The sequence below is a fragment of the Pseudopipra pipra genome, chromosome 5 (genome assembly GCF_036250125.1).
Source record: "Pseudopipra pipra isolate bDixPip1 chromosome 5, bDixPip1.hap1, whole genome shotgun sequence".
Classification (NCBI taxonomy): domain Eukaryota; kingdom Metazoa; phylum Chordata; class Aves; order Passeriformes; family Pipridae; genus Pseudopipra; species Pseudopipra pipra.
Genome location: NC_087553.1, coordinates 13,828,621 through 13,841,908, shown reverse-complemented (window position 1 = coordinate 13,841,908; position 13,288 = coordinate 13,828,621). Strand labels below are relative to the sequence as shown.

General features: G+C 45.3%; 1 protein-coding gene across 1 annotated transcript in view; it reads right to left on the bottom strand.

Moving 5' to 3' along the window:
* CACNA2D4 (calcium voltage-gated channel auxiliary subunit alpha2delta 4) overlaps positions 1–13,288 on the bottom strand; it is a 128,405-nt gene that overhangs the window by 53,179 nt on the left and 61,938 nt on the right. The gene's annotated exons all lie outside the window — the stretch shown is intronic.

Genomic DNA, 13,288 nt, shown 5'->3' with positions numbered 1-13,288 from the left:
AAATTCCCTCTCTCCTTGCTCCCTTCAAAAGGAAACACCACAGGGATACAGCCAGCCAAACGAGAAAGCCCCTCAATTCCCATATATGTATGCTGGTTTGTACACACTGTTGGAACTCGGAATGAACATACACACACACATACACACAGAGTATATCAGTGTAACTCAGGGTGAGGCTCTAGGACTAGACACACAGTCAAGGTGAGACCCTAGATCTAGAAACACACACACACAGCGCTCCAGGGACACAGCCAGACAAGGGTGATTGTGTAACAAGGATAAGATACTGTGGCAATCAGCTCATTACATAAAAGTAGAAAGGGCCAAATTAATCCCTAGTGTAAGAACGCAGAAGCCAACGGAGTTATATTCAGGTCAAATTTGATTCCAAAAGCCTTTTTTTTTTTTTTTTTTTTAATTAGAACGTAATGTAACAAATAGTGAGCTATGGCTTCCTACATCTCCAGATTCCTGACCCTCTTGAGCAAGGTTATTTTGAAATGGATGGAAATTGCAGTCTAATCCTATTGCACCCCAAGTACACAAGCTGTCACCCCTGGAGCTAAAAGAGTCTCTCCACCAGCTGTTCACTGGCTTGGTCTATCACACACAGCTAAGAAGTTTAAATTCCCCACTTTGCCACTTTCAGTGCTAAGCATACAGAATTCATCACATTCTCATCCTGTGAGAAAAAAGCTCATCCTGACGCATGTGGACCCACAAAAGATGTTAAGCCCCACCACAAGCAAACCCTTGTGCCACCGAACTCACACTGTTATACTCAAGTCACCCTGTTAGTCTCAGGCTGATCTTCAGAGAGAAACTGGGAACAGAACCCAGATACTCTTAATCCGATAAGAGCTGAAGCATCTGTGCTGCTAAAAAGGTATGTGCTGCAAGACAGTCACCATTATTGTTTAATAGTATGGTGTCTATGACACATAGTTTAATCTAATTTTGCCATGTAGGTAGAGGAGTGCACACAGATACTGCTAAGCAGTTCATATAATACCAGAAACACAGAGTAGAAAAAAAGCAAAGCCAACACACTCATCTGATGACTCCAGGCTTTTTCAGTTCATGAACTATCTGGGAGCAGGCTGTAATTTTCTACAATTTGATTATTATAATTTGATTATTATTTTATATCGGCAAATGTATTTGTCCTGCCTACCCATCTACTCATGCACACATATAACACCATATATAACCATGTAAATATATATATATAACATATAAAATGTATAAAATAGAATTCCTCTTCAGTATCTTGTTCATCAGCAGACTGCTGTGCTGGCTTGAAGAGCGTTTGCCAGCATTGATTGGAAGCACAGGTCAGAGGGTCAGCTTCTATCCTCTGATCAGATAAGTGCAAGTCCTAGCATGGGATTTCTGAGGACCAAAAAGCCCTCCCTCCAAGAACAATACAAACAAAAGAATAAGCACTCCCCAATGAGGACGGTTACAGAATGAAGTGCAAGTCAATAAAGATTTCCTGTGTCATTTCGGAGAGCTCTTCCCATCGGTAGGAGCCCTGGAAATCTGGGGACAAGGCAGCATACCCACAGCTTTTCTCCCCATAGAGGATGGGGGGAAAAGCAACCAACGGGGGTCAGATCTGTCCTTCCCACTGTTATGCTGTGCTGCAGCCAGGCAGACACCATGTGCAGGGCACCTGGAGCCAAGGAGAAAGCAAAGCGTGATGCTAAGAATAACTCTGCCCTGCGTGGAGCTGCTGGGCCAGGACAACAACGTGCCACTCTTTGCTCGGGGCTCCAAGCAGAGATCTGCCCCTTCACATTTGCCTTTTCTGTGTCCTACCTCGGGAATAAACTTGTTTTGTTACAACAGCCACAGAAAATCAAGTCGCAAAGGGGGCCGAAGGAGCGAGGAGCGCAGGTATTTCATTTGAGGCAACACGCACAGACCATACCCTGCGATATTCAACCAGCTCTGCATAAAGCTCAGGGGAAATATGCAGAGAAACAACAATGCTTTGCATTTCTATAGTGCTTGCCTTTGGCAGCTCTCTGGGAGCTTGCAAACATTAATGAATTCACAGAGGCAGAGATTCAGAGAATATAAAGGCCAGAAGGGACTTTAGATCATCCAGTCTGACCTTCTGCGTATTGCACGCTACTTGGAAATCGTGTGGAAAAGAACCACAAACATTATTTGAGGGTGGCAGAAAATGCCTTCCTGTGAAAGGCTTAGAGCTCAATCTGTTTAGCTTATGAAACAGAAATTAAAGAAGTTATCCTGCAGAAAGACCAACAGTGAGTGTTTACATGCAGCTAAGTCGAATCTTCCAGAAAGGCGTCTACCTTTGATTTAAAAAACATTCAAGAAAGGGAAAAATCCTGTTTCCCTTCATACCTTACTATGGTAACTATTCATGCTCACTGTTAGCATTCATGCTTACTAACTAATTTGAATTTATTTGGTTTCCATCACATTTTTTGTTATGCTTCTCTTCCCTAGATTAAAAAAATAAACCTTCAGTAGCCAGCACCTCTCCCCGTGAAAGCACTTTATGCTCTAAATCCAATCATCTCTCAGTCTTCTTTTAGGTGAAAAAAGCAGATTGAGTTCACTAAGTCTTTTGCCTGCAAAGCATTCCCTCACCTCTGGAACAACACTGTAGCCTATTGTCACACTGTTTACAGTTTTTCCTCCTCCTTTTAGAAGTATTCTTCTCATCCATGAATATCTGTGCTCTGTATTGTACATACGACATGATTTTGCCATAAAATAATAAATATTATCTTTCCCCACTCCTGCCCACCAAACAATGTCTCACAGCCCACTCACTAGGCTGTGTGAACATTGTTCCTACTTTAAAGGTGGAGTCATATGGAAATACTAGGGCAAACCCCTAACTAGTAATTTTGAGGAAGCCAGATTATGGATAACTGGTTCTGATCCCACTCATAGTCACCTTTATAGTAGTATAAATTCACTGCATTCTATACAAGAGCCTCCAGATTTATGCAATTCTTAGCAAGAGAAAATCTAGCCCTTTATTTAAGAGGATGGTCCCCTTCTAGCATTCTCCACTTTTTTAATCCACTCAGGGCCTCATATGGTTGTTTTTCACATCTCTCCTACTGGACATACATGTTTTTGATTCCCCAATTATTATTTCTCTCTCCTCCTTATTTTCATCCTCTTGTGACTGATCATTCCCTTTTCAGTGAGTGCCTCTGACCAGCTGCTTTTCAGATTCTCCCTTCTCTGCTCTGCTCAACTGTCGCTTCTCAGCTGCCACAAAACACACCAGCCCCCACATCCCCACCTAGTTTCTAAGGGCTTGTTGTCATAAGCTGGGGTTTCTCTACTCACAGTTCTTTAATTTGCAATACCTAAATCAATCAAGAGAAACCACCACACTGCCAAAGGCTGAGAGAAGGGTTTAGACCAGCCCTACGTTCTGGCCTTCCAGGTGCTGTGCTGGGGCTTTCAGCTGCATTAACAAACATATTTTTATTCAGTCATGACTAAAATCACGCAGTGTGTGAACTCGATGGTAAGAAGGCCCATCCTTGTGCCCAAAGGGAATGCTGCACTCAGGGAGTTCCCTGAGTGACCATCCTGCACCTTGTCTGTTGCTGATTATTGTACTGTGGTATGGTGAGACCAGGGACTTCACCCGTTCCCTGGTGATGGAGAAGGGATGGCAGACTTACAGGGTCTCAGCTCTTTCTATTCAAGGCACCACCTCCTTCTTACAGACTTCTCAAGCTCCAGCTTAAACTCATTTGTCTTTTACCTCAAATTCTGGGTAAAGATGCGTTACCCCAACAGACAGAAACCCCCTTCTAATTTTCCACTCTCAATATTTTCAATGCCTATCTCTACTACACTCTCTCCATACAACCAGGTGCTTTAGTTTAAATGTTTCCTCCAAGATGCATTTATTACAGCAAACCTATCCACTTTGGCTTGGTTGCATGTGGTTAAACAAGCTGGGTGCTTCCAGGTTCCTCTCACAAAGTCAGACTTCCCTTTCCTCTCATCATCTTTTCATCCTGTCTGTTCCTGTGTCAGCCTGTACTCCTTCAACCAAAGCTGTAACACAGACTAGAGGGGAGGTTTCACAGAGCTTTGGGTAGGAGTGCCAATGCATTTCCCTACTGGGAAAACATCCCTAAGTACTTTCTAGAACAGCGTTTGCTTTGTCCACAACTGCATCACACTTTCACTCACCACCATGCCACCATCCCAGCATTTTTTTCCTGAGCTTTCTCAGGATATGTTTACCTAATGAGTCTATCCAGCTGCCTTTCAGCAAGAATCTCAGGACACATCCTGGCAGATGACAAAGGTTCCCTGAATGTTATGTGGGCAGCAGGGAGCAATACAGCTTACACTGAGGATCCTCACTGAGTCTTGGCAAAACTGGCCCAACAGTTCCCAGAAGACAAGGACTGCCTCTAGTCCTGCTTGCTGTGCTCTCTGCCAGATCTCACAGAGTTCCCAGCTTACAGAAGATTTCTATTATTAGTTGTCAAGCATATGACCTTGTCTGTCGCACTACTGAAATTCATTCTGTTTCTAGTACTCCTGCCAAGGTCAAATAAGGCTTTCTCTGTGATATCCTGGTCCTTCCCTGCACTAGCGATGCCTTCTAGTGTTGAATTATCAGGATACTTCCTCACTATCTATAGCTATAGGGTCTGAGGTTAATATTAGCAAAGGCTAATCCCACGGGCGAGCACAGGGAGTGTAACAAGTAACCTTTTGCCAGACTTTGATAGGTGTTCTTGCTGCTTTTGTCTTCCCAGATTAACTTCTCCCTCCCTGCTGCTCACAACTCCTCTGCCTTTCTTATCTTCTCCAGTTTAACTAATTGTTTCTTGTGTGGCACTGTATCAAGTGCTTTTCTGAAACACAGAGAGGAGGGAGGCCTTTGAAATTTCTTTTGCCTTCCACGAAAACAATCATCTGAAAGAAAGCTATTGGGTTAGTCTGGTATGATCCAGCATTGATAACCCTTTTCCCCTAACTGCTTGGTAATAATTATATTTTCCTTCAAGATCTCCTCTAAAGTGCTACAAACATTAGAGAGGTCACACTTAAAGGCCTGACAAACTTATTTCTCACCCTTCCTTAATCCTAACTGCTGAATTTTCACTTTTCCAGGCTGCATGGAGTCACCACTGTGGGCAGAGTTGAAAAAAGCCCTCTGCTATAAGCCTGTGTTTCCACGTGCCAGCGCTCCCAGGGCCAGAGAGCACCCAAGCCCAGCACTGTGAGTGCACTAAGCAGCTTGAGCTGCTTATTCATGGTAGTCAGCTCGTTTCTTTCCCCAAGGACGACATTTCTGTCTTTATCAATAACTTGGGCACAGCGTTCTCTTTGGTTTTGGTTCAAGCTATAGACTCCTTGATCTCCACTGCACTCTTATTGCCAGAAGTGGCCCTACTTCTTCTTCTTCTTCTTTTTTTTTTCTTTTCAAATAGCTGAAGGATCTTCTGCTCTTTGTTTTAACTTGCTTTGCAAGGTCTAACTTAGCTTGATTTGTAAGCAATCTGCATTTTATCCTCATATTTCCTGACCCCTAAAAGGGGGCAGGGCAGGTCAAGGCAATCTTCTTTGCTGTCTGTTCTTTTTCCATTCCACACAGGCTCTCTGCAGGGCCAGCCTAAGCAGCCTAAGCAGTTGCCTGTGGTGGCAGACAGATGGAGGGCGAGAGAATCGGGCTCTTTACAGAAATGAAGGCTTCACACCGTCCCCAAAAGCTCAGCTGCTCCCTCCCCACACTCCAGACTTTGCACTGCTGCTGTGAAAGCAGTGTAGAGAGCCAGCAGCAGAACACCCTCCACGCACTCTGGGCAGCAGTGTAGTCCACACCTTGCCTATCTCCTGCACACACAACCTCTCTTCTCTGCCTCTGCACTGCCTTGGGAAAGCCTGGAACTCCCCATGGCTTCCAGACAAGGGCTCTCCCATATGTAGAAGCAGGATGCCTACCTTCTGTTCTTTCCTTTCCTCTCCTCTCACATGCTCCCTGCCTCAGCATCCAACACTGGGCCCATACACACTGCAAACCACCTTGCCCTCAGCCCCTCCACAGCTCCTAGTGGGCAATGAAGAGCTGTTGATAGTCCTCACACAGCACAAGGACAGGGAGAAAGGGAATGGCTGTCAGTACAGCCTCTGCATGGTGCAGCCAGGGACAGCACAGTGCAAGAGCACTAGGGAGGAACATGAAATATTTCTAGGACTCTTCATGTGATAAAGCTCTAAGCAAATTGGTCCAGCTTCACAGCAGAAGGGTGGCTAGAGATCTCCAGAGGTGCCTTCTGACCAGAATTATCCTGCGATCCTATGAGTGGGGTTTCTGCATCCCAGCAAGGGAAAGGAAGAGAAGAAAAAGGTCTTGCAAGGGGAAAGATATGGCAGTCAGAGTCCCTTAACATAGGCTTATGGTGGGGAGATCTGTGCCTTAGGTGATAGGTAGGGTAGAAGAAGAATAATTCAGGTTGAGTTTGGTGGTAAAAAGAATGTATCTTAGGAGTAGACTGGAGCTTTACTCAGGTCTGCTAAGTTTCTGTGGTTCTCACCCTGCAAAACTTGTCTGCTTGTGCCTTGGCTGAACTTCAGCTAAACCATCTTACCAGACATTTCCTATAACCTCCTCTGCTGTGATATTTGCCACCTTCATCCCTACATCTACAGACTGCTTATGTTCGTATTTATGATCACATATGCTTGTGTGATCCTTTTCAGCATCTTCTCACGTGACTTTGCTCCTCTGATGAGCTGTAGGTCCTAATACAGCTCATGACATCGATTATACCTGTGCTAAGGCTGCAGTCCTTGCATGGACGACTCTGCTTTCCTCCATGGACTTTAGATGCACAGACACGGGGTGTTGGGGGGACAGGTGTGAGCAAGGTAAAGTGCTGTCCTTGAATTCACACAGGGATTTAGGTGTGGACCCTGCTTGGTCAGAGGTGTCAGCGCCACTTGCTTGACATTTGGATCTCCGCACAGCTCCAAATGGAAGATCCTGGACTGTTTGTGCCCCTCGCACTTTGTCAGTCCCCCAAACACTCAGTGCATTTGGTAGACCCTGCACAGTGGGTAAAATTCCATGTGCACAGGGATTAATCACGTCCATGCCCGTGTGCACACACAGAAAACACGTGTGAGCACGTAGCCCCACCACAGACAAAATTAAGTGCAAATTGCTCCGTGGGTATAAATATCTGTGCACATCCCAAATCAGACATTCAGACAGGTATCCCAAGCCACGCACTGCAGAGAAACTGTTTATGTACATAAATACACACAGGTATGCACAAATCCCCTCAAACATTGTGCATCTACACATACTCCACTTGCAGTGTGCTCCCTGGGGGCCATGTGGCCCTGGGCAGAGATACAGGTCCCTGCTGATGCTGGTTATGTAGGAGTTAATGGGAGAGAGGCTGGGAAGGAAATTAAAAGTAAAAAAAAGTTGAAAGCCCAGCACATGATTCTTCTCCTATCACATCTGTGAATCCTGGAGCGCAAGAGTAATTGTCTGCAATGAGTCAGACCACAAGGCACAAGGAAATGGTTGCTATGGCAACCCGTGCACTGCTCTAATTCGGCTCAGAATTAAAATGATATCAAATAATTTGCAAGCAAAGGGAACATGGCAAAGGCGCCGGGTGCCAATCTAAAATATCCAGCTATATGCAAGTCTCTCCTGAGCTGGTGTCAAGGGCTCTTTTCCCTTCAAGAGTGACAACCATGGCAATCAGAGGAGCTGGAGAGGCAGTGGTGACGGATAACCTCAGGCTAGAAGATTTCTGCTACGCACAGGCAAGAACAGGGACCTGGGCTGGAGCTCCAGCCTGGAACAGGCTGCAGGACTGAGAGAGGCCTCACCAGACCCCACAAGAGAAAACCCCAATTTGTTTTGGTGTCCCATTGAGGAAATTCTCTGAAAGGGCTGGTGAGGGCAGGGCCTGGGCACAGGCACAAGGGGCTCAGTCACTTAGTGCTCTTTTCCCAGGAAGTGGTACAGTGTGCAAACTCTGGCACTCAGCAGGGACTAGAAGGAAATATTTATTCTACAGAATTGGCTATTCTCTTCACTTGTTCCCCAGAAAAGGACTTCTCCAAGGCAAAAGGAAATATCTGCACACACAGGGAGGAGGCATCACTCCTGTACTGAAGATCTTACAGCCTGTGCAGACAGCAGATACACCACGGAACAAACGGAAATTGCTAAGGTCCAGCCAGGGTGAACAGAAAACTATGGAAGATATCTCACATGCCTATTTTTAGCATTCTTTTGAGGATAAAATCATCTTATTTTCCCCTCTTGTTGCCAGCTACTGTCTATGCATGGAGACATCTATTTGGAGTAGGTTGCTTGCTCTTTCTGCCTGTTCATTGACATGGCTGGAGGATAACCAGTTCTGAACAGGGAACCATGTGGCCCCAGAACCTACACCAAACCTTGGTGAAAGGCAAAGTTTGTAATATCAGAGCCAGTGCAAAACAATGCAACCACCTCACTTTTGTCTGGCTCATAGATCAGCTTGTGTCTGCCCCAGAAACACCCCGAAAAGCAGTCTGTGTGCTTACAGGTCTCTCCCCCAAGGCTCAGTACAGAAGCAGAACTCAGTGGATGGCAGGCAGATGGGTAGAGGAAGGGTGCAAGAAACACTGGTCTTGGCACTCCACTGGCACCATGTAATGTGGATACTGTGGCCCATGAACTACTGGCTCTACCCTCAGACCAGCCAAAGGTGCCCCAGACAGGTATCCTGAGAGGTGGAGAAGGCACAGCTGCTGTTGGCACTAAAATCATCAGCATTTCTGCCTTGCAGTGCCCCAACACTTCCTATGACTCAGTGCCAGGGCACAGCCCCCTCAGATGTCTCTCATTTTGTCAGATCAAAGGGATGAGTGAGAAACTGCTTGTGCTTTGGGGATTGCCAGAAGGGGCTGACATCAGACAGAAACCAAACATAGCAGGTGATGGGCTAAAAATGAGTTGAGTCTTCCTTCTTTTTATCCATCCTACCACTGGATGCGGGGGGACCGTGATTTCCATAAAGGCACCTGGTGATGCCTCAAGAGCTGACAGAAGTCTCTGCACTGGGACAACTTAGGCACAACCTTCAGCATCAAAAGAGGGACAGCATTCCTTCTGAATACTGCAGCACACACTCAAGAGGTCGGCTGCCCTCAAGTTTTGTATGGGTAACTTTCTGCTGGTTTCTGAAGCAGACTAGTGAAATAAATTTAATTCTCTAGCTAAGATGCAGCTATTCCAATGTAAAATATGCTTATGCTATTATAGCTTATTTCCATGCCTTTTAGCAGCTTCTATGGAAGCAACTGTCACTTTCTAGAGAGAAGGTTGAAATGTTTTATCCATCCAAGCAACAAAACCGTAGGAATATAGACTTATGTGTAGATTAGTTTGAAAAGATGCCACAGCAACAGAACTGCTGAAAAAGCCACCTGCAGCTCCTGTCCCTGCTTGCTGGTGACAGACAGCAGGTATCCAAAATTGGGGACCAAGGAAGAGACATCACGCTGGCCAGGAATCGCTTTTCAAATGAAGAGTTTCCATCAGAATGACAGAGGTGGAATATTAACCACTGGTAAAATGGCAAAATAACTTCCCATTATCTATTTTTCAGACTGATTGTTTTCAAATACCTCTGAAAAAACCCATAAGTTTGGTTTTTTTTAATCTGCTCCTGCTGTGAGTACAGAGGTCTTCCAAAAATACTGGTCTTAATAACTCAGTGTCCCCAAACTCCCTCTTTAGAATAGAGACAATATTTCTCTTCTCTGGCCCTTGTTTGAGCTTGCCTAGATCTCTCCCCAAATACATCTGTATATACCGTTGGTGTCAGGGGATTTCACCGTGTTCCAATCACTGCTGCTAAGAACAGTAACTTTCAATATAAACAGAGGAGCTAAGTGTTGTAGAAAATGAACCTGCATCTCCCAAGTGCCCATTTGGATTGTTTTTATTGGGCACCATGGAGCCTTTGCATGCCCCATCGTCCGTTTCCCATCCCTGAAACATGACAACCACGGCCAGGAACCTAATGGAAAGAAAGCCCTACCTGCCCCTGCTGGGACTGGCAGCCAGCTGACAGCCACGTAAGTCGAACAGCGAGAAGGTCAGGCAATGAAAGAGACGTCACACACAGCCCAGAGTGACAGCTGAACTCCTGGGCACATTCCAGCAGTTTCACCGGGGCTTTAAATCACTAAAAGCTTCTGTCAGCAACTACATGTGATTTCTGCCTTGCACCCCGAGGACCAGGAAGCCCCGGGCTACTGACTCACGGGAGGGAGCAGATGACAGTGCTATCTGGGGCAGGACATGGCTTGGGGAGAGTGCCATCACCGTGCCTTATTTCTCATTTCCAACAACGTTAGTGTGCGTGAAAGGTTCTGGACTGACATCCCAGTAGAATAGCTGCCTTCTCGTTAATTATAATTAATCATCCAGGCATTACTTAATGTTTGCATAATGCTTTGAAGTGGCAAAGCACAACATAGCAGGTAGATATTATTAATTCCAAGAAACGGGTATATAGTCAGGCCAGGGGTAGGTTTCCCTGTGTGGCTTCCCACCCAAGAGGCCACACCAACTCAGCTCACACAAGTGGACTCTGCCTCGGCTCCACCACATCCTCCAAGAAATTTGCACATACCCTTTGTGCACCCACCTTGTGCCCCAGGATTGGCCCACGGGGGAAGGAGAGGGATGAGTGAAAAGGGGAAAGGGTAGGGCAGGGCAGAGGACACTGCTTTTCTCTCCTGAATTTGGCCACCTCCCCACCTGTCCTTGTGTGGAGTAGCATCTCTAAAGGCAAGAGAAGCAGCCTTGACATCCCTCAGATACATTCTGGGATTTCTCAATGAGCTAAACTAGATTGAAATGGGAGTAAGGAGGCCCTTGTATTCCCTCCTCCATCCCTTCTCTCAGCCCTCTAGACTGGCTACTCTCTAATCCCATCTGACTGCTCCCTCACTCCCTGACAGCACCCAGACCTGTGTCATCTGCCTGGAGATTTGATTTTACCAGTTTGCCTTACTCTGCCTTGGCTGGGGACTGACATTCATCTGCCAGAAGAAAAGGGGCCCAACACTCCACCACTGACGTTCTCCCCACGGGGACACTGAGGGTGCTCCCTCCCCACGGGCATGGCTGTAAATCCTGGAGCTTAATTTTTCACTGCATGCATAGTGAACATTTCAAAGTGCTTACAAATCCCCTCAAGCACCATCAAGTCAAACAAGTGACAGTAATGATCACTGGCAGAATGACAGGCCAGTTCATACCACTTGTTCTTTTATAGGGGCACTTATAATGTCTCTGTTGTTTCCCTTCTATAGAACTGTGACTGCATTTATTCAGAAACTACAAGTCTACCCAGATATTTGGCTTTCTGGGAACAAGTTCTGGGTACCAAACTTCTGCTAGTATCATAATCCTAAATGAATACAGCATCAATCCCACTGAGGGCTGATGCCATCAGAATAACAATAATAATAATAACAACAATCTGCATTCCATTTTGCTCTGATTGCTTCTTGTTGTGTCTCCCCTTCCTTTACCTCTCTCCTGTATTCAGGATGGTATTGCAGCACAGCCCAGCATCATTTGAACTGGAGACTCTGCTGTAGGATGAAGTCCCCTAGAATCAGGATCTAGCCACTCAGAATATTAGTGTGAGGGGAGATGAAGTGAGACCTACATCCTTACTCTCAAAGCTGACATCCTCAATAAAAAATAGTATTTCAGTAAGTAGTGTGATCACAATTATTGTCCTTTTTTTTTTAATGACTTCTAGTATGAAAGACTCAGATGATGAACCTAGTCACTGCTGGAAACAAAGCAAAGGGTAATATAGATATAATACCTTTTTCCTCTCTGAAACCCCCAAAACATGGTGTAAGCTGACACCCAAACCAGCAGATGGGTCATATCTCAGCAAATCCTGGCACTCCTGCTGAAGTCAAGGGGGGGGATGAAGGACTTTGGACCCTTTGGGAGAAAGTAATTGTCTGGATGCTGTCATTGAGTCCATATCATGGGTGAAAGACGGGTAGTTTTCATCAAAGCATAAGAAACCAGGAATGAAGAACACACACCATGTGTGAGAACAGAAGATGCTTGTGGTCAGGTCACCTAATGGGCCTTTAGTGACAGGGACCACGGTACCTTTAAGGGACAAAAACAACTGAAAGTTCATTTCTGTGTCTCAACTTCTGCAGTTGTCAGTGAGAACACTGGTTTGTTCTGTATCATTTCCATAAATGACAGATTTTCTACCTTACTGTTGTTGTTTTAACATGATTTGTTTCCCTATCCTCTGCTGTTCTTTCCACCTTCTGCAAAGGATCCTGCCCCTTCACAGCATGTCCACACAGACAGTCAATTCAGTATGCAGCATAAGTGAGTGGGTGGAAATCTCCACAGGGGTTGTGAAAAGCGCTGCTGACAGAAGAGAAATGGCTCTGTCAGGGGCAGATCTTCCTGCCACTTGTTCGTGCTCCAGTGCTTCCACCAAGAAGTTTCCTTCCCTGTATTTATGCTGAGTGCCAGATGAACTGCTGCTGTGCCTCTGCTCTAACTCACAGGTCAGGAAAGGGAAGCAAAAGGACCATGAAAAACACATGGTTTTCTTTTTTAAATATTTTTTGTCCTCCTTAATTACTGTTTAGAAAAATGCTCCAGTGCTGCACAGGGACCCTTGGTACAGTTTCAATGCTCTTTTCTTTCTATGCTGGGTATAACAATGCCAGCTAGTATCAGTTTGGGGAGCAGTTTCTATGATCCAAGCACCTATTAACGTGAACTTTGCTGAAACCATCTCTATTTTACAGGTATCTCTGGACAGACTTCATAACAATTTTCTGGTTTGGGGCCTAACGTGGTGGTTTATTAGTGAAAAGTGCTATTTCATAACACCCTTCCTTCAGCTTATAAGTACTTTCTTAATGCCTGGGTGATATTTAAAGAGTACCACTCTCAGCTAGAACTTACTGGAAGCCTGGAAATTAAGGAACACTTGATCAGATGAAGTTAAATTGCCGCAGTTTCACTGACTAGTAGTAGTGTTGAAGATCATTCCCTGTATACTACCCAGACTAGGCAAAAGTAATATCAGGCTCTGTGATCTGAAGGTATCTGCTGTATGGCCTTCTCTCTACTGGAGATACATATATATATATACATAACTACATATAACTATAAGAAAGTTGTTGTTTGGTATCTATTCCATCAGTCATTCCTTCCACCATACAAAGC